A 22,896-nucleotide genomic window follows, 5' to 3' on the forward strand; every position below is an offset into this window, starting at 1 on the left:
GGTAAACCCTATCAAAATGAATAGTTTTAAGGTCAATGATTAGAACAATAAAAATAGTGTACAACGTTCATGGATATGTGAGCTTGGATATGTGTTGCAAGATGAGTATAGACCTTATGTCTACAATTGCAATACTTTATGCAATGATTTGAGTAAGTTACAGATGTTTTAGTAAAGACTAGTTGTGAGCTAGTGATAGAGAAATATATCAGGTATTGTTACTATATTTTGGTTATAACTTGTTGGTGACCTAGAATTAAGGTTTGGGAGCATAATGCATGGTAGAAGACATGGAATAGTGCATGATTTGGGATTTTCAATTCATTTGGTTTGTGTTGTGACGATCGCTAGTGTTGGCGTATAGATTACTGCTTCTAGGAGCTGAGGGGATGGTGTAGTGTATTGTTTGGATTGGCAAGTATTAATTGATAAGTAGGAATCCAATGAGTCCTAAGTGTTCTATTAATTATCATGAGAGATGGGTTCATGCAAACTGCTACTCATGAAACATGGGTCAATGAATTTGACTCAGAAACAACATAGTTGAATCTTGATAGAAATATCACAATTTGACATATTGTGGAATATATATGTTACTTATCAATTAAAAAGCTTAAGGGGATTACTAATGAATGGTTCATAAGGCACAACACTTGATGAAGATTTTACAAATGGAGTTACAAGAAGAGTGGTTTTAACCATGGGGGATACTTTTTAGTTAAGCGCACTTGAGTTGGAGTAGTACTAGGATGGGTGACCTCCTAAGAAGTATTCATACTTCACCTCTCTAAGAATCAATTAGATTCAATGTGTACTAAGTGTTCTATTCATTATCATGAGAGATTAGTTCATGTAAACCACTACTCATGAAACATGGGTTAATGAATTTGTCTCAAATACTACACAGTTGAATTTTGATAGCGATATCACAATTTGACTTCTTGTAGAAATTTATCCTACTTATCAATCAATGAGCTTAAGGGGAATTCTAATGAATGGTTCATAAGGCACAACACTTGGTGAAATTTTTGCAAATTGTGTTGCAGGAAGAGTGGGTTTAACCATAGAGGAAACTTTATAGTTAAGTGTGCTCAAGCGAGAGTAGTACTGGGGTGGGTGACATCTTAGGAAGTCCATATACCTCAACTCTATGAGAATCACCTAGATCCAATGAGTTCTAAGTGTTCTATTTACTCTCACGAGAGATGGGTTCTTGTGTCCCACTACTCGTGAAACATGGGATAATGAGATTGACTAAAACATTACACACTTGAGTTCCATTAGTACTATCACAATTTGAGTTGTGAAAAAAGATCTAAGCCTACTTATCAATAACACAATTTGCTAGACCATTTGACCTATCCTGGAATATACATAGATATCCAGTCTCCATGGCTATAGATTGATCGATTTATGAGGTGCACATATACATGTGAGTGCCCATTACAATTGGTATTCTATGATGGCAGATCTAACATATGGAATTAATGAAACCTTGAGAATCCTATTAGGCTCTGCATCATAACTAAAACTTGAGAATCCTATTAGGCTCTACATCATAACTAAACCTTGAGAATCCTATTCTGGCTCTACATCACTGTCTATCTCTATCACGTGACAATCCTTCATTGTTTTGAGGCTAGATTAATGGATTTACCCCTCCCACTGTCTGTGATGTAGATGTAACTTGTGGGAGAGGGTTTTACAATTTTAATGAATGTATATATGATGATTTTGTGTGCAGGGTAAGAGTTTTGACAGAAAGAAAGAACCAAAGACTAGTTGGGCAGTGAAGATCATGGGCATGGGTGACTGCCCCAAGTAGAGAAGTAAGAGTTTTCTCCAAAAAAGGATAATTTTTATGTTTGATATCATCTATTGGGATGATTTTAAGTATTTTTGATCCATTTATGAGATCTAGAAAGATTGGGAGATGAGTTTTTGGGAAAGCCCTAGGGTAAAGGGCCTAGAAGTGAGGGTTTGGTGAAAGGGGATGTAAAAATGCTAGAGTGACAAAAAAAAATTGAAATCCTTTCATTTGAGTCATATTACAAGACAATTTGAGGTTGTTAAGGTTCCAGAAAATAAGGGGATATGAGTTGCTTTGTAAATGGCCACTAATTAGGCCTAGTTATGTAACTGAGATAGCAAGATTTGAGAGATACTTTCCAAAAAAATTGTAGTTGAATTTTTTTTATGTTTTAGAAGGGCATAATGGTTATCTGGAACACTAAAGGGTTTGGGAAGGTCAATGGAAAATTTTGGAGAAAACTGAGAATTACTGTATGGCAAGGGCTAGTTGAGTCAAGCCTAGAATAGGCAAAATTGGGAAAGTTTAAGAGATGAGTTTCTGAGAGGTTGCAAAGAGTTGGAACATGTTAGATGGGATGTGTTGAGATGACCCAAGGTGTTGGGGTCATGGTGTGAAGCCTAAGATGGGTTTTGGTATGTTGGAGGCACCAGGGTACACTAGGTGCATGGGTAGCAACGTGGGTGTTTTGAAGACAAATTGAGGAACTGAGTTATAACCTCTTAGATATGGTTGTGGAAAGGAATTACCAAGTTAGATACCTCCTCTTGAACCCTAGTAGAGTTAGATTCCTTGGGTAGATTCCAAGAGTACAAAGGAATCCCGGAGTTGAGTTGTGATTCCTAGGGGAATAGTGGGAGGCTTTGCATCAGGTGTAGGGCTTAGGATCTCTTCTAGCGACTATTTAAACACCAAATCCACTTTTACCTAGAAAGGTGGTATGATGAAGAGTCCTTAAAAATGCTTCCTTGAAGACCTTGAGTGCCTTGAGTACCCTGCACCATATATATATATATATATATATATATATAAAAGTTATTGAAAAAGTAAAATAGACTAGTAGTGAATTTAACTTGCTTGTAAGTTTTGTGGCCTATCTACACCTAAAGAATCAAAGGAATCACAAGTCTCAATTTCAATAACCAAAATATTACAAGAAATCCATCCAGTAATCTAAGAAATCTAGAGAGTAATTCTTCCTTGTATCCCCCTGACAAGGAACCTAAGAGATCACATAACTAATAAGGGTAAAAGTGGAATAAATTTTATTCTATTTTTAACACAAAATTGAAGCACATACATTTCAATTTTTTATTCTTCTAACATTAAATATTTTGATATATCGCATTGATTAAATATATGAATATTCTATATTAACTCAACAACCAAGTTCCTATAGGTTCCCAAACATCACTACTAGAAACACATACATAAGTTCCCATAAGTAAAAACCATCATAAATATATGAACAAGATTTCATTATAAATAATTGAATCCATTATTACAATTAGATAGTGTAAAAATCACATAAGCATACCAAGGACAATCATCTTGATATACCCATTCTTCTTTATTGCAAATAAGCATGTGTACATATGCATATTACAAGGAGCAAGCAATCATTATATATCATGTTTTCATATACTTCTAACATTTTTCTCCTCCAACATGATCTCTATAAAAAATGGATACATAAGTATTATATCATAGTCATGATACAAAAATATGATGTTGCAACATCTAGTCACACACAAAAAAAGATGCAAAATTAGAATGTGTGAAGAAAGATCATCCAAGGCTCTTGAAAAACTCTAAAAAAATAATCAATGGATAAAAGACTTTCCACCCAACCATGGAACCTTACTGCCCTACTCCCCTAAGCTAGGAGATAACACAAGGCCCCACACCAAGTTCAAACAGAGGTAAGGGGATAAAATTGTTATTTTAACACTGATAAAGTTTATTACTGATCAATATTGTATAGAAAATTCAAACTAATTAGGCATTGAATTAAACTTGATAAAAAAATGACAGAGAAGGAGAAATTTAAACATGAGCAAGATCATAAATCATATGATGATGACATATTGGAAATGATAAACTTATGATTAAATAGTGATAAAGTTTATTGTTAATCAATATTCTATCAAAGTTTCGAATTGATTAGGTATTGAATTTATGTCATACATGAACATATCTAATTTAATCTCATACATGAACATATCTAATTTAATTTCATACACGAACATATCTAATTTAATGTCATATATGAACAAACATATAATATAAAATGATAACCAATAATGTCATGTACATTAACAAACACATAATATATTATGATAACCAATAATGTCATACATGAACAAAAATATCATATATTAACCAATAATGTTATAAGTCTAATAATCTCATGCATCAAAAAAATGTCATACATCAAATATAAAATGTTATATATACATCAAATGTATATCGAATATGTCCACTGACATAAAATCCAACATATGTTTGTTGATGCCTATACATGTACATGTCTATCAACTATATCTTCTCCTTCCCATTAGGGGAAGGAAACAAATCTCTCAAGGCCTTAAGTCGTCATGTGGAGGGAGACGGTGGCGATGATGGGGTCCTCCTCACATGCTCACTTGTCCTCTTGTTGAGGCTCTTATCTAACTCCAGCTGATACAAAAAAGTAGAAATGAATGAATAATTATTATACATTGAAATCAAATATACGTACACACAAAATTAATTATTTTCTTACCGCCATCATATAGTCGCTCTGCAAGTCCACCACGAACACTTGTGGATGATCAAGTGTGACAAGACCCTACAACAATTGAATCAATATAATCACTTATAAATAATATTATAAATTTTGATCCTAACTATTATAAACAACAACTAAAACCAAGAAAATTCTTTCATACCTCAGTCAATGGCTATGAACTAACCATAGCTACAGCCACTCCATGATCGACGGATTGTCAGAGATGAGGAGTGTCTGATGTCATGAGCTGCACATCATACAATACACATTACATGTAACATGAAACATGAAACAAATATAATCAGATGAATTAAATTAACATGAAACAAATGCACCTCTATGAAGCTCATATGATGTCTATGCTTCGAGTCCATAGTAAATGTTGACGGTCCTATAGAGAACTGATGCACGTGCATAATTTTTTCTGTCAATCCTTAATATGATTACTTAATAAATATATGTACTAATTTAAATGATTAAATGGATACATACCTCTAGACTCATGGACGAGGCAAAAAATGGGGCCAGGAGATCGCTACTAGGCCCACCAACACTCTGACCCTAAATTTTGAACAATGTCAATAGATGCTAATTAATTAATCATTCACTATACATATGAAATGTGATCAAATTAGTAAATTATAATTGTAATTTACCTGTGTGTCAATGTCAAATGTGTCATTTAGGAACTGATTAGTGACGAGCCCCTCAACTAATGGACTCATGCAATGGATGAGGGTTTGCATCAAAGCATTAATGGTCCATAAAGCGCTGACCTCTACATGTTCCTTCACAAATGAAGGAATAGTCACATGCTCACCCTGTGGCTTGACCACAGGTGCCCTAACTACATTAGGGTCATGATGTGCCCTCGACCTCTCAAATGATTACCCCCCACCTCTACCCTAGGAGTCTAATATATCAAAATAATTGGGGATCTCCCCAAGGACAAACTCACAATACAATTTCTTTAAAAAATACATGAGGACCTCTTGATTGTTGCAGGGAGGGGCATAAAAAACCATCGACCATCTATCTCAAAAATTATTTCTAATAGCATCGTGTATGCACCAATGGATGGGGAACTATTTATTACCCTCTCTAACAGTATTTTGTTCACTGGGTTTTCTAAATAATGCACATATTCTGCATTTTGGTATTTCTTTTTTCTTAGCATCTTAATATGACAATGTATTTGCATAAAATATTTTTTATTCATCCCTCTTAACCTGCTAAACATCTAACTGACCACTAACTAAAGCTATTTGGGTCTTAATGGATTCAAGGGACGATGCCAATTGAGCCCCCATTGGATTGGTTTGTCTAGATTCTTTCAACCGACCAAGGAGTCCTTATAATTCAGTTTTGCCTCTTTCTAGGTTCAGGCTACGAAATTTGTTGTTCTTCTTAGGGAGGGTTTTGGTTTTGATTTTCTTGAGGGTTTTTAGCTTCTTGGGGATTTGCCAGTTGATTATTGACATTTCTTGATAACAAATCAATTGAAATCTAAATAAATAAACAAATCTAAAGAAAAATTGTAAAAACCCTACAAAACAATATTAAAAGCCTACAAAAAAATATTAAAAACATATCAAACAATGAAAAATAAAATTTAGATCACATACGGTGTGCTCATGATCTATATTTTGCTGGCGAGGAGGCATATTGGCAAGGCGGGTGGTGAAAAGTTCAATTTTCTCTAATTCACGTATGTGCTGCTATGAGGAGAGGTTAAACAAAAGAGTTAAAATGAATGGGTTGTGGGTATGCAACCCATTTATAACATTTTTCTTTTTTAAAAGCACGTATGCGCTATTGAAAATTGAAAAAAAAAAAAGGTTGTCACCTTTTTGGCACCACAACTTGGTGCACATACCCACCATACTGCTGCTTGTACCCCTTGACCACTAATCATGCCTTATGCCTATCTATTTTTCTTTTAGCATTGCACTTGGTCTTGTATATCCAGTTCACTCCAATTACTTGTTTCTTGGGAGGAAAAGTAGTTAACTCCTATGTCTCATTTCTTTCAATGGCATCTATTTTCTCATCCATGGCATTACACCATTTCTCTTCATTCATAGCTTACTCAAAATAAATTGGATCACTATAAGAAAATAATGCAAAATTTATACTCTCATCATAATCTTCATCATACCTTTCTTCTTGGTATATCTCTCTTAGACTCTTGGTCTTTCTTGGCACTAGGGAGACAAGAGTGGGATTTGAATTTTTAGTATTGTTGCTGCTATTGTTTTGCATACTAGCTCATGGCTATCTTGAAGTACTTGGAGCTATTGCTCAGCATGTTAAGGGGTGCTTCCCTTTTTGCCTTTATCTTCAATCTATGTTAGATGCTCCATCTTCTTGTTGATCGCCAATGTCATCTTCTTCCTCTTCAATAGTAGCCACTTTACTTGAAGTGCTTGTGGATTCATCTACTGAGCCATTCCATTATTGATTTTCAAGAAACTCCGCATCTCTTGAAATGATGATCTTCTTGGCAATTGGATCATATAGTCTATAGGCCTTTGATTCTGAGCTATACCCTGTGAAGATGTACTTCACACCTTTTTCATCTAGCTTTTTATTTTTTTCTTAGGCACATGTGCAAATGCCACACATCCAAATACTCTCAGGTGCTCAACTGTCCATATATTCTTTGACCAGGCCTCAAGAGGAATCTTGTCAAAAACTGACTTTGTAGGAAACCTATTAATAAAATATACTGCTATTGCTACAGCCTCTCCCCAATATTCTATTGGGAGCCCTTTTGCTTTCATCATGCTTCTTTACATTTCAACAATGATCCTATTTTTTCTCTCAGCCACTCCATTTTGCTGCAAAGTATAATTGGCTTTCAGCTCTTTTTGTTTACCTTTTTTCCTACAAAAATTTACAAACATATTGGAGGTATACTCCCCTCCTCTATCTGATCTAAGGACCTTAATATAGTGTACACATTCTTTTTCAGCCAAGGCTTTAAATTCAAAAAATTTATCAAATGCTTTAGATTTGTTCCTCAAAAAATACACCCATGTCCTACGACTAAAATCATCTATGAATGTCATAAAATAGGTACTCCCCCCAATAGAAATAGTTTGCATAGTGCATACCGAATCAGAATGCACCAATTGTAATGGTGCCCTAACACTTCTAGAATTTCCAAAATTAAAGGAAAGCCTTTGTTGCTTACCCAATATGCAAGTCTCACACTTGTCATATGAATTTAGAATGCTTGACAAACCTTCTACCATTCTTTTCTTAGATAACAAATTTAAACCAGCAAAGCCAAGATGTCCATACATGAGATGCCAAAGCTTGGAGGGATCTTCAATCATGCTCCTAAGAGCTGATTGCTAATGTACTACTATACATGCATGCTTGGGAGGTGTAGTATTGACTTGAGAAGAGAAACATGTCTCTATCCTCAACAGGAACATCTGGTTCTTTGTCATTTGGACTACTGCAAGTAATCTATTAATCACATCCTTCTCATGAATGACACACTTGTCATTTTCCATCAACACTTTGTATCCATTCTAAATGAGTTTTCCAACACTCATCAAGTTGTTCTTCATACCGGGGACAAAATATATATTTTATATCTCCTTCTTTTCACCTTGCTTGGTGCTAACCATAATAGATCCTTTGCCCACTATGGGAATGGTTCCATTATTTCCCATATTAATTTTAGACTTAAAAGTCTTATCAATGAAAGAAAATAAACTTTCATTACCACTCATGTGGTTGCTACATCCACTTTCCAGGTACTTCACTTGAGGGCTTCTTTCTTCACTGATGGTACACATGATGAAGGTTGTGGGATTATTTTCATTTCCCATGTTCACATTAGCCAGATTGACATTTTTCTTTGACTGATCACCTTATTTCTTCTAGCATTCACTTGCATAATGTCCATACTTATGATAGTAGTAGCATTCAACATTGTTATTGTTGAAGTTGTAATTCTTCTTACCTCCTCTAGAGCTATTTTTGGACGTGCTTGCTCCCTCTTGTTTGCTTGCTCTTCCTAAGCTCTCTGCACCAGCATTCCTTTGACGATTCTTTCCATGACCTCTACTTCTTGAGCCTCTATCGAAGCCATTTCTTCTCTCCCCCTACCTCTTGAATTCTCTTAAGCCTTGAAAGATTGCTCTTGGGAAGTTTTTGCTAATCTGTTTATTTGGTGCTCATGGGTTTGAAAAGTTCCCATCAACTCATCCATGGTCAATGTGGTGAAGTCCTTTACTTCCTCCATGGTCATCACGAGGTTGTCATATTTCTGAGGTAAACTCTTTACTATTCTCTACTCATCATAATCTTCTCCATTTTATTTGAGCTAGTTTATCAAAGTGGACATTCGTGAGCTGAACTCTATAATAGGTTCATTGTCCCTCATTTGAAGGTTCTCAAACTCTCTTCTGATCATTTGTAGCTTTACTACTCTAACCTTATCAGTTCCCTTGAAGTTCATCTCAAGGATGTCTCATGCTTCCTTTGCATAATTTGTTTCTGCAATCTTGGGAAAGATTGTCTCTATCATTATTGCTTCAATCAAACTTAATGCCTTAGCATCCTTTCTCCTTGACTCTTTCAACTGAGTCTTTTGATTGTTGGCATGGTTAACATACTAAGTTGGGTCTATCACATCACCATTAATCACAAACTCCCATAAATCATTTGCAACCGTTATAGTTTTCATCTTCTTTGCCTATGTATCATAATTTTTTCCATTAAAGGATAGTGGTTGCTGCCATATCTTTCCTACATCTCCTGCCATTTCAAATATCCTAGAACAAACAAATGCCCTAACTCACTATGGATTTGGGGCCTCAAAGCTCTAATACCATGTGAAAACAACAAATCAAAACCCTAAAAAAAAATTCTCTTGGCAACAACTAATGCCAAGTGACAATTTTGCTCGACACTAATGGATGCTGAGTGACATGAGGACAATGTCAAGTAAGCTTGGCACAAGAGGAAGTTGAGTGAAACTTGATAAATGAAGGGGAAACTAGCCACAAGAATATGTCGAGTGAGATCGATAGTAAAGGATGCCAAGTGATCTCAGTAGCCACTACAAAGTGGTGCTCGACAGAAGAGGATGTCGAGTGAGCTTGGTAATAACTATAGAGAAGGAACTTGGTCAAAGACTAGACCAAGTGAGCAATATGACAGACTGCCATTAAAATACAAAGAGCCAAAGGTTGAAGCTTTGAACAGTAAACTTCACAAATACAAAATATCATGCAATGATGAATAAAATAAGAGAAAAATAAGATATGTTTGCCTACTTTCTTGCTTGCTTATATTCTATTCAACAAAAACTAATACAAAATTTGGGAGCATTTGGCTTCGACCAGAAAACCCTAAAATCTTCAAACTCATAAAACTTTAAACTCTAAACTTATAGCTCTAATGATTGCATACAACAATGCCTAGAGTAATCATTGCTTTATAGGATGAATCAATGATAACTTATAGAATGACAGAAGTATCCAACACATGCAACTACAAACACAAATAACTAAAACTTCCTTCTATCTTCTAAACTCTGATTTGATTTGTTGATCGACTTCCTTCTTTTTCTCTACTCTTCTGCAACTCTCTGATCTACTAAACTTAATTGAAAGAATCAAAATGCATTCCTTTTTATTTGTTGGCAAAAATGTTTTCCCCCTTTTTTCAAATTTGAACTCACCTACCCATATTCAAGGTTTTTGATGCTGTCAAGGTGGTAGGTGGGCATTTGGCTCCAGGGGCAAACAACTATCTGCATTAAATATTTCAACAGAATTGGCTTCAGTACATGAAAAAAGCATTAATTTCATTTGTATTTGTGCATCTATCGTGTGAAGTGGCAAGCTCTTTTATTTTTGGTTTTCTTGATTTTGGAACATACATTTTGCTAGGATGTCTCTATCTATCGGTAAAGCTAATGAGATTTGATGATGCACATCAAAGAAAATGAGATCTATATTGTTACTGTACACATCACCGAGATGAGTAGGTTTACAAAATAGTTATGAGATTCTATTTAACTTAAAAGATAGTTATGATGACAAAGAATGTAGTACCAAGTGAAGCAGTTATAATGTCAATCTCCTTTTTCAATATTTTACAAAATGGTGAGTTTGTTCACTCTAAAACCCCTTTCAATAGAATGCAAGAGGAAATAGGATGATAACCACCTTTAGGCCAAATCATTTGCTTTTGCAAGGCAATGAAGTAGCAAAACACTTGTTGGTCGAGTAATTTCTCTCACCTACCCCGCCATCCTCAATCTATTGGAAGCAACAGATCATTCGCCATTCATGAGCCACCCAATGCCATTCAACAATGCAGACAAACAACCATTCATAGCTACTCAAACCATTCTAGCTTTTAAGCATTTAATAATACATTTAATATTATATTTTTATAATGTGTGGACAAACAACTCTATTCATCCAAGCATACTATTATAGCAATGTTGTAATCTATAAATTGAATGCCTCAGGAATAGAATGGTAGAGCCCATTTTGGGTTTCTCATATCTTTTATGGTTTCTTGCTTGGTTGTTCATTCCACTATTTGTTCAATGTTGTGTTATATTTTCATCATGGTATTAGAGCAATGTTTATATCATCATCATGGTATCAAAGCTGAGAGAATATATCTATTTAAATGTGTTGTTGTCAACATGTGTATGAGGAAGATCAAAGTTGGTAGTAAATTGAAATTGTGATAGTTTTCTATCCTCAAGGGCTATGTATTTTGGACAAATTTGTTGCATGTGAGTTGTGTTTGTTAAAGGCAAATTTAGACATTGTATTGTACCTAAGTTTTTGTAAGGGTTATCAGTTGTATCCGACATCCAAGAGTTTGGTTTAACATATTGATGAACCATGTATTTGAAAATAATTCCTATAGAACTGGTGAGTACAATAGTTGGGTACCCATGTATCTCAGTAGATGGATTTATTTTTATATAGACTCAATAATGAGTTTGATGCAGGTCAAGAAGGAGAAAAGCCAAAGTGATGATAGTTTTCCCATTATGCAAGGTTTTGGTAATCTGAAACCATTTGTGATGTTTCCACATCATGTGAGCTTGTGGTAATCTGAAACCATTAGTGATGTTTGGTGGTCTATTGTAACCACTATTATGTGAGGTTTATGGCTAGCCGAAACCATTCAAATGCAAAGTTTTTGGTTAGCTAGAAACCATTTGTATTCCGTTGTTAGGGTTAAGCCGTAAAACCTAAAGTAATTATGACAAGGAAAAATAATATAAATGTAGTAGCATTAGTGGAAGAAATTAAGGGGGATTGTTGGTGGAGTAATTTCTCTCACCTACCCCGCTATCCTCAACCTGCCAAAAGTAGTAGACCATGTGCCATTCATGAGCCGCCCAATGTTGTTCAACAAAGTAGACAAACAATCACACACAACCATCCATAGCCACTCCAGCCATTCTAACTGCTAAGCATTTAATATTGTATTTAATATTATATTTTTGTAATGTGTGGACAAACAACTCCAGCCATCCAAACATACTATTATAGTAATGTTGTAATCTATAAACTGAATGCCTCGGGAATAGAATGGCAGAGCCTATTTTGGGTTTCTCATATCTTTTATGGTTTCTTGCTTGGTTGTTCATTCCATTGTTTGTTTAGTGTGTGATGTGTTATATTTTCATCAACACTACTCAAGAATTTATCTCCCCTTTCTTACCATTGAGATATTGCAATAGGGTATGCTCATCTTGACAATTTAGGGAAGTCAATACAGGTACCTACAATCTGCATAAAATCCACGCATGTACAAACACATATATTCTAAACTAAAAAGGCAATGGTAGGAAGTGGTGTAGATCCTGACTAACAGGTGACTATGACTCCCTTTCTTAACCACATTAGAAATGTTATACATAAAGAAAACATACACACACCATACACATGCAAGTATGCTTGCATGGGGTAAGTATCCATAGAAAACACGTATAAAGGAAAAAGAGCTCCTATCTATTTGATTATCATTTTAGAGTAAATTTTACGTAGGACGATAAGAATAGGATAAGTCCTATAAGAAATAAAATGGATGTTATAAGAAGTGATGAAGAATTGAGTAAGGTGTTGGGTTCTATAATAGTTGCTAATGAAGATATTATGGCTTTTCACATTTGATGACTTTCCATCATTAAAATGTTGCAGTCCGAGATTAGAAAATAATTTAGTTATCACTTATGGATTGAAAGGATTAAGAATAAACTCTCACTATTTTTATTTTGATGAGTTCATGACTCTAAGACTACCAACAAGAAGTCTATCATCAAATTTTTCTATAACAAATATGAGGTCAACGGTTTAGAAGGCAATTGTTGTTTTAGATATTCAAATAAGAAATGCATTTGTAAGGCTGTAATTTCAACAATTTATGTGACATTAGAATTTACAAAGATAAATAAGCTGGTCAATTCAATTAAAATATATAATTTATACATTGATAAACAAATAATTTCTATTAATTAGTACACTTTTTTTTTTTTTTTGATGAAGTTGAATAATTTTAAATGAGTCCATATGAATAATTACATCAAGATCATTTACCACCACCTGAATAAATCAAGCATTAAAAAGAATATAAACATTTAGAAGCACCAAGAACTGAATATAATATAAATCCATTGTAATATAATGCATATAATACTGATTTTGATAATCAAATACTTGTTTGTAAATTTTTTCTCTTTTCTCAATTCTCCAACTATCATTTGGTTAACTCAGTGACCGAAAATGTCTCTTGTTACATGTGGGGATGAATAGGAATTGAGTTAGATATATCATAGATTTGATATTATATAATGCATGGATGTGCATTCGAGCAATGTTAATAAGGCACTGAAACATCACACGAGTTCATGTTTATCATCACCCTATGTGTGTTGTTTTAACCTCTAAGGAAAAACATCACTCTCTCTCCTTTAAGATCTATAAGCGCTCATGGAGATAGGTGAGGGATGTGTCCTTCCTTATCCAAAAGTTTCAATTTGGATGCAACATTGATTAACTTTAATAGCTATTAGCAACATTGATACAAACATATATTCAACCTACGCTTGGCATGACTGATCGCTTGCAGCACAATAATTTGAGCAAGTTATATTGTGATTATAATTTCCCAGAAGGTACGATTATCTGAGTTTACCTTTTAAATTGTAGAACACTACTACATATGCATTTCATGTTAAATATTTGTTGTAGAGCATTGCTCTTAAATTCCTGTAAATCATACATAGTCTGAACAGGATTGTCTGGTTTGATCGGCTAAAAGTTCATTTTTCTGTTCTCAGAGGACGAGTTGCCAACTGAATCATATCTGACCAATCTGAAACCAGAAAGCTCTGGTATTTGGTATTTTGTATTTGAGTTTTTCTTCCAAAGGTAGTCGAATGAATTCCCTTCATTCTCTCAGTCAGAGACACAGGAATTCCATGATTCACACCTGTCATAGACAAATAAGTTCCATCTTAGTATTGTATTTGGAATCTTATAATGTCATAAAGGCAGTTTGAAGAAGTCATTTTAAAGCCCTACTTCTGTACAAAAAAAGAGAAGACCTTTTATGCTGGTTTACAAAGGAACCTAGCCCTGTTGTAGTTTTGTTTTGGGTTACTTGAACTCATCTAATCAGGTGGTCCATTTAAACTTGAATTGCCCAAGCTCTGTCATAGTTTATGTAAACTACTACTTCTAGCAATTCTATAGTTTATGATCAACTGTTGTACCCACCTAAAAGAACCTCCATTTCTGGCATGCAATACCAATTTTTTCAATTCCTTTTGCCTACAGACATTTGAGTCACTCAAACACATGTCCATGTCAATTACGGGGATATCCAACTGATGAAGAGGAAAGGCATTTGGGTACACTTCCTCTGATCTGATATATCTCTGAGGACATTATACTTCCTTTTTTCAACTGGCGATAATATACTTTTTTGGACGTATCTCTGGAGCTCACATAAATCCTGCAGTCGGTCTTGCTGTCTCAGCTGTGGTAAAGGTAAGCTAACATATTAGAGTCTAATTTAGAATTTACGGTTGAAAAAGACGTCTTAAGTTTTAATTTGTGAAGTCAAATATCTAAATAAATCGAAGTTTATTATGTTTTGTTCAAACTCGGTTCAATTTGAATTTGAACTTTACACATCTTATCAAAATGAAATTCCAAATATAAGAAATTGGACTGTTTTTAAAATTTTAAATGACCCCTATCGTTACATTTTGCTAGGATGAAACTATGCTTACATGTATTTTTCTCTGTTTTTTTGGTAATCTGGTATTTTCTTTACATGTGGTTGTGTTATTGTCAGCTACCCATCTATACTGTATCTCAGATTGTGGGTGCCACAGTAGCTGCAGCTGCATTCCATGAAATGATGACAAACACATCCGCTAATGTTGCTGAGAATGTTCCTGTGGGATAACCTTTGACGTCAGTGGTGGTGTAATTCATCCTTACATTCATACTAGCCCTTGTTACCATTATCAAAGGCAGTAAGTGAAACAATTTGGGTATCCCTTACTAATCCCTTTTAGTAACAGTTTCGGTATTAAGAAAAAAGTTCATGTATTACAGTCCTCTAGCTGAAGTTTTTATTACACTGTAATATTGAAGTACCAAGTCAGGGAAGTTTTACTCTGCAGCGTGATCAAATGGTAGGGGTTTCTGTGGCTGGTACAGTTTTCGGCTTCCTGCATAGTCTTAAAATCTTTAACAAGGTTTTTTTTTAAATACAAAGCATTCCTTATGCTAATGTCATAGTGATCTTGTGTTTCTACTATTCTAATAATTTGTTAATTGGTCAAGACATCCATAGAAAGTTGTAAAGATTAAAAATACAACTTATCACTACCACAACGAAATTATTAATCTTATTCCCATCACAAATTGCTGACACACGAATAAGCCAGCTCGACAATAGCCACAACAGGGTAGAAGTTTCTTTAGATCATATCGAAAGACCAATTCAATAATAAAAATTACAAGGTGAAGTAATAGAAAATAAGGCCTCAATGGATCATGCATCTAAAAAACTTGATAGAATAAGATCTTACGAAAATCAGAGTTCTCAGGTTGAAAGCGAAAATTCTCAGGAAACAAGAACAAATCAGTCCATCCCCACAAAATAAAATTAATGGTGCAAGGAAGAAGAGAAACTTCAAAAATCTAGATAAGCCCATTTCAAGTAAAGGTAGAGAATATTTTAAGCGTAAAGTAGTAATTGACAGGTGTAACTGAAAACATTTTAGAATTAAAAAAATCAGTTTTTTACAAACCATAATAATTTTTCACTAATTCTGATCTAAATTGTGTATTTTTTTACATCACTCTCAGAATAAACTTTGATAATGCAGGGAAATGGGCCCTATGTTATTCCTTGGGTTGACTTAATATTGGATCCAGTTTCCACTTACAGCCTCTTGCTCCCAAGAACACTGCTACTCGCAGTGGGTGGGACTGAATGCTTTTGACCTTTGTTTGTGAGGAGGGAGGCACTCCGAGTTGCTCCGAACTAGGAAATTTTTCTCACTTAGAGCTGCATTCAGTGGATAATCTTCATAAAGAAGGAGGAGGTACTCTCACTAGCTGGGAGCTGATTGAATTGATGATGGTGTTCCTGAAATTTTATGGGACAATTCAATTGATTAAGATCTTTGTGTTCCTGATTTTGTATTTAACTGCTTTGACATTGTTTGGACTTAACCCTTTTTTTAATTCATCAGTGTGTTGAACTTTTTCCAATTTAATATTGAGGGGGTGCCTCTCCACAATCCGTTACTGTAGCATCTTTCATAAATAGATAACTTTTATTAAAAACTCTACAAAGAGACAATTAGTTTTCTAGAATTTAACATTTTTATATTGACTTCTAAAATGGGAATTACCTGGTTTCAGGCGACTTCACTCAACGACTACATTGTTCAATTTCAGTTCATACACAGGTGGAAACCCATTTTTGGAATAGCAAGAGACAGAGTCTGTGAACCCACGGACACGGACCTTGTTGTAAGGTTCACAAGATTTCAGTGAACCTGAACGATTCTTCGCTATGCAAGCCAGAAACTTGTAGAGCTTGGCAAATTCCTCCTTGCTACAGTCAACATCAGCGAGAGCCACCTTGGTCGCACGCAAGTGGCATTTCCCGCTCCTTGAATCAAACCAGCACTCGATATCAATTGGAGGATAGTCAGGGTCGATCTTGCCACAACTGATAGTCGTTTCAATTCGTTCATGCCCGTGAAAGCGTGACCATTCAAAGTCCTCTGCCTCGAACAAAGTTGCATCTTCTTGGTGCACTTTTGCACCTCCTCCAATGACTGCACATACGTTTTCTTTTACAACCCTCAGTCTCAGATCATTGGAGGGCTTCAGATTTTCCACCCAGGTTCCGAGAGAATAAAGATGCCTCCTCTTTGACCGAGGCAGTCGGTCACATATGATATGCATGACCCAGCAGAAGACCAGATTGATCTTGCCATACAGCCACACTCTCACTGATGTGTTGAACTCCAATAGTGCTGCTATAAAACTCAATAGTGTAGGAATCGGCCAATATACTTTCCTGGTTTGCAGAAATAACCCCAGCATGTTTAAAGCCTTTAACATTTTCTCCTCAGAAATTGATAAATTTACAGGCAAAAGTAGATCATTGTCCAGAACTTTGATAATATGGTTTTCCAGTATTAAACTATCAAGCACATCTGATAACTCCATGACACCACCTGAGACTATCTGTTGCCAGAATTCTTTATACCCTTTGATGAACACAGTATTGGGGGCAGCTTGTGCGAAGTCCAGCAAGGTAAACCAGATTGTATCGGTGATGTAGTAGCAAATTTTCTCGTTGAGATACAACTTGTTTTCTTCTCTTTTTAGATGAAAGTCATATCCCAAATAGGACGATTTCTTCTCTGTTTCTCTCAACCGTCCTTGCCTTGGCACCGTCGGATGATCTGCTGGTATGGTCACGTGGCAACGCACAGTCTTGAACAAACGACCTTCAAAACGTTTCAGCCTATGATGATCCGCAGAGAGGCCTAATGTTTTGGGGAACTTGCTAAGCAACCAGCCTACTCCGCATCTCATGAGTGCCCCAACTGGGGTCAGCTTTCCGATCTGCCAAAAACCAAGGCAGAGTTGCAGCGATAGCAACACACTGCTCAATATTGACTTAGCTGACATCTTCCCTTCCAAAAACGCAGTCCCTTTTTTCTTCCTATTGCTAGCTAATGAACGAATGATTCAAGGATTATAATGGAAGTTTTCAGACTGAACAGTCCAAGAGAATTACAATAATGGGATTTACAAGAGGAAGAACCTTTAATAGAGAACAAAAATGCATGGTGGATTTTGTCTGACAATCCTATTGCATGCGTTTAGATTAATACCATCCATTTTGAACAAGGATTTTCCAAGGCTCATCACCTTTAACAACTCTGATAATCCACATTGTTAGCTAAGTAGATCCGGTCGATTATTAGCTAAGTAGATCCCTTATATTTTTTTATCAATTAACCCTAATCTTCCTTTGCATTTGGATTGAATGCAATTAAGTGGTAATAAAATCAATATACCATCTCATTTTGTCCAATGAATAATTTGACTAAGTCTTCATAATCTTTGTTAGAAGGCATCTAATAAGAATAATAAAAAATACTTGTTGGTAACTTGGCTTTTACGACTTAGAGAGAGGAATTTATTTTTTCAATTAAAAAGTTTAGCTTAACTCTATTGAGATACTGGTTTCACATATCAAGAGAGGAACCCTAAGACCAAATGGTATCGTGAAATATCTCATAATTTCTCCAAATATAATCTTTTTTCAATCATGCGATATCCATTGAAGAATATACCCATCAAGAATTTAATTTTATCATGAGCAAGCTTATAACCAAAGACAATGCAATAGAACTCCACAATATCCATTGTATTGGAGATATCCTTTTCAAAGATTTGTAAGAAACAACAAACTATGATATATAATGAGAATTAATAATAACATTTTGAGGGATAGATATTCCTAACATGAATTTTATTTAGTTGGCACTTTGAAGCATAACACCAAGTGTATTAGCTACAAGCACATACAATTATGAAGCTAAAGGATATCCCCAACAAATAGATGTAATGTCTCTTGTCTAGACAAAGAGGAGTATAATGGTTACAAGATCGTATGTCAAACTTTTTGTGAATATGAAGGGATATATGAACTGTGGCATATGTATGGTGAAGAGGACCCTAGTACGGTGGTTGGTATTGGAAGATCAAAAATGAACTACAGAGGGGATGGAAATGTATGGAATATGAAATGTGGAATAAGGAAGATGGAATATGGAAGTGTATGGAGGAGTAAGGAGGGGGGTAGTATGAATGAAAGATGGAGGGAGGTAGTACGATGGATGAAGGGGGAAGTATGGATGGAGGGAGGAGTACAGAGGGAAGGAGGTTGTACAACAAATGAAGGGGGAAGTATGAATGGAGGGAAGTAGTATGGGTATTGGAAAGAGCATACAAACTCATATGCAAATAATATTAGAATACAACTCCATCAAATAAATGTCAAGCATGAATAGATATTGAATACCGATATTCTCCAATTAATACTCACAAACAAAGATGGTGCTCTAATTTGTCAAATCCAGAAGTAGTACAGACACGAAACCGGAGAGCCAAGTAAGGAAGACCTTTCACTCCCGAAATGACGAATAATAGGGAACTCCAACAGGGATTTGCAGTACAAAGAAAATAATTCAAATTGAATGCCTAAAGCAACCTACAAGAAGGCCTTATAAAGGGCTTTAGGGAAGCTTCCCGAAGGATTACAAAAATGTCAATAGGCCGACAAGTACTAAACAAAAGTAAAGAGTAAGCTCGAGATATTAAAAACATTGATTTTCGACCACATAACAAAATATTATTAGTTAACAAGAGCTCTGTGCAAGCAACAGTCCCTACCTTTTGAGGTTCATATGTTAGATGTGTGGTGGGGAATATTTTCAATCAGTTTACTCCGAGGACTTTCAGAATTGAAAATACTACTACCAAATCTGTTGGACTTGCTGAACTGAGACAACTTTATAGATTTAAACTTCTTCATATCTAATAAACTATAAATCTGCAATTTGGGCCTTGATTGTGGAGATTCAGATGGTGTACAGCTTGAATACTCATGGAAAAAATCAAGAATTTCCCCTATTTTATGCCCAAACGAAATTTCATCAAAATCGGTATCTTCTTTCCCTGTTTCTGCCTTCAAATTCTCACAGTCTATAGAGATGGGATTGAGATGCCTCTCAATACAATTTTTTAAAGATCCATGGCTACAAATCTCCTTCTCTGAAGAAGAACTGCTGTTTTTACTTCTTGCTTTCAACTTCTCGCGGCACTTCATCATTTTCTGCTTGGATTTACACAACCTACATGTTCAATTTTCCTTGCAATCCAATTCAGGATTTTCTGAATTGGCCTAAAATTTCTGAGGATTGGTAAGCTCATGCTTGCCTGATTCAATCATGGCACTAGAAGAGTCAACCATGGATTGTCTGAGATGGAGAAAGCCACAAATAAGTTCTCTCAAAATTTGATCTTGGGAGCTGGTGGGTACAGCACCGTTTACAAAGGCACTATTGCCGATGGACTTGCTGTGGCTCTGAAAAAGCCCAAGGAAATGGATTCCAAAGAAATCGAATAGTTCATTAATGAGATTTCTATCTTGAGCCAAATCAATCATAGAAAAGTGGTGAGGTTAATGGGGTGTTGCCTGGAAACTTTGGTTCCTTTGTTCGATCATCTGCACGGTGACAGGCAAGAGCCCCAGCAGCTTTCTTGGGAGAAGCGCCTCCGCATAGCCATAGAAACTGTAGAAGCCGCGTCATACATGCACTCTTCAGCATTGATACCGATTGTTCATAAAGATGTCAAATCTTCAAACATTTTGCTGACAATGATTATAGTCCAAAAGTTATAGATTTCGGAGTGTCTCGTCTGGTGCCGATGGGGAAAACACATGTCACAACAGCTGTGCAGGGAACTTTGGGTTATTTGGATCCTCATTTTGACGCTGCAACCGATGAAAACTATATGATGCCAATCTGGCCACGATAAGGTCACATTAAGTCCGACTATACTAAATTCGCTGTCAGACCACCGCAATAGCATTTATTTTTTCTGAGTTTTCGACTAACGAAAATATGCAAAAATCCCAGCAAATTCATTTAAACCAATCAGAAATTAGGAAAAAACATAGTATAATTGATTTATAAAATTTGACCTCGAAAACTTTGGTCTATAACATTTGTTTCCAGAAAATTTTTAATAAGAGGCAGGTAAAAAGAAAACATTAGCTCCTTGTGTTATATAAGACAGAGACTAATAATATTGGAGACATCACAATAGATCTTTGTAAAAGGAAGAAATCAATCTTCATACTGTTGATAATAATTCATGCATTGGCATCTTGAAACAACCTTTGAATATGAGCTCAAATTTTAGTAGGAAATTTCAAAAAAGCGAAGAATGATATAGAATGAATAGTTGTAGGCGCCTCAATTAAAACAAAACGTAAAAGGACGATTTTAAAAGACAAATGTTCGTATTAGAAAGAAAGACGGCATTGGCTAAAGGCAACTGCTACCCAGCCAGTTATTTCGACTGGCTGGGTATGACGCCGTTTATCGGCCTCCGTCTTCTGTCCGCCTCTCCCGTACCGTCAGTGATGCACGGACTTCGCCACAGTGCCATGTACCATCGTGCGTACAGTCTGACACCTGCCCAGTCCATCATTTTAGAACTTTCAAACTGTTAAAGAATTTTTATTTAATTTATATATTTTAGTTTTAGTCAATCAAACTTTCTAAACATTTTTAATAAATTTATATATTTAAGCTTTAATCAATCAAAACTTTCTAAGTATTTTTAATTACATTATATTTTAACTTTCAACTTTCAAGTCAAAGTTTGTCTTCATAACATTGCACTATATATATATATATATATATATATATATATATATATATATATTATTAAAATTAAATTAGGTTTTAAATTATCATAGAATGTTTAATAAATTTAAATATTTATACTTATGTTATCTTGTATTACTTTAAAATTAACAATTTCTATAAATTTATTTTACATTATTTTACTATATTGAAGTTTGACATCTTATTTGTTTTAATTATTGGAATGTAACTAAATATTTAATTAGAAATATATTAATTTATAAAAAAATTAAAATGTATTGTTTAATATAAACAAATAAATGAAATAATAAAAATTAAGAAAACATCAATCTAAATATTACAAATTAATTAAACATCAAATTAAAAATCTAAATTAAATTTTCTAAATATTAAATTTCATTAGTGAAATATAATAATAAAAGTTATAAATGAAGGTAAAAACTAAAAAGGTCAAATTTTAACATAAAAACTTAAAAACTTCAAACTCACAAAATGATGTTTATAAACTTCCAATGATAAAATATTAAAAATCTATTTTTAGTTTTTTATACAAAATTTTCAAAAATATATATATTTAAGTATTTTATCATAAGATTATAAATGCTTTTATGATCCTAAATTTTTGTAATCAAAGTTGATATTTTATTTTATTATTTTACCTTTTTATTGTTATAATTAAATGTTTAATTAAAGACATTTAAGAATATGTTTATTTTTAAAAGATTAAATGCATAATTTTATATTAAAATTAAAATGAGCAAATAATAAATTGAAAAAAGAAAAAGAAATATTATATAAATATGATAATTTGAAATCAATGTTACATTGATTATGTGTAGATGTATATGATATTAAACATTGACAAAATAATGAAATAAAAATTAGGTTCAAGATCTTATTAGAAGTAAAGCTCTAGCTTATCATCATATTAGGTTAGATTTAATGTCACGTAAGATTAAGATTTGAATTAGTATAAGATAAATAATGTTAGGTTTCAATTGAAATGATGTTAGAAATCAGTTGACTTAATATAATTTTATATTAAATTCAAATAAATTATAATATTTACAACCACTTCAAAATCTATTTTTAAAATTTGTATACAACATTAAAAAGTTAATTAAAAAAACTTTAAATATACAAATTAATTAAAAATCCTTGGAAAATTTTGAAGTTTTGAAGTTTTTATGTTAAAATTTGACTTTTTTCATTTTTACCTTCATTTATAACTTTTAGTATTATATTTCATTAATGAAATTTAATATTTAGAAAATTTAATTTAGATTTTTAAAGAAGATTTTA

General features: G+C 34.2%; 1 pseudogene; it reads left to right on the top strand.

Annotated features, from left to right (window-relative positions):
* Window positions 1-20,180: 20,180 nt before the first annotated feature.
* LOC149566270 (putative wall-associated receptor kinase-like 16) lies at window positions 20,181-20,737 on the top strand (annotated as a pseudogene).
* Window positions 20,738-22,896: the final 2,159 nt, after the last annotated feature.

Source organism: Cupressus sempervirens, chromosome 3 (assembly GCF_028749045.1).
Source record: "Cupressus sempervirens isolate cs-2001-9-10 chromosome 3, ASM2874904v1, whole genome shotgun sequence".
In the NCBI taxonomy this organism is placed as follows: domain Eukaryota; kingdom Viridiplantae; phylum Streptophyta; class Pinopsida; order Cupressales; family Cupressaceae; genus Cupressus; species Cupressus sempervirens.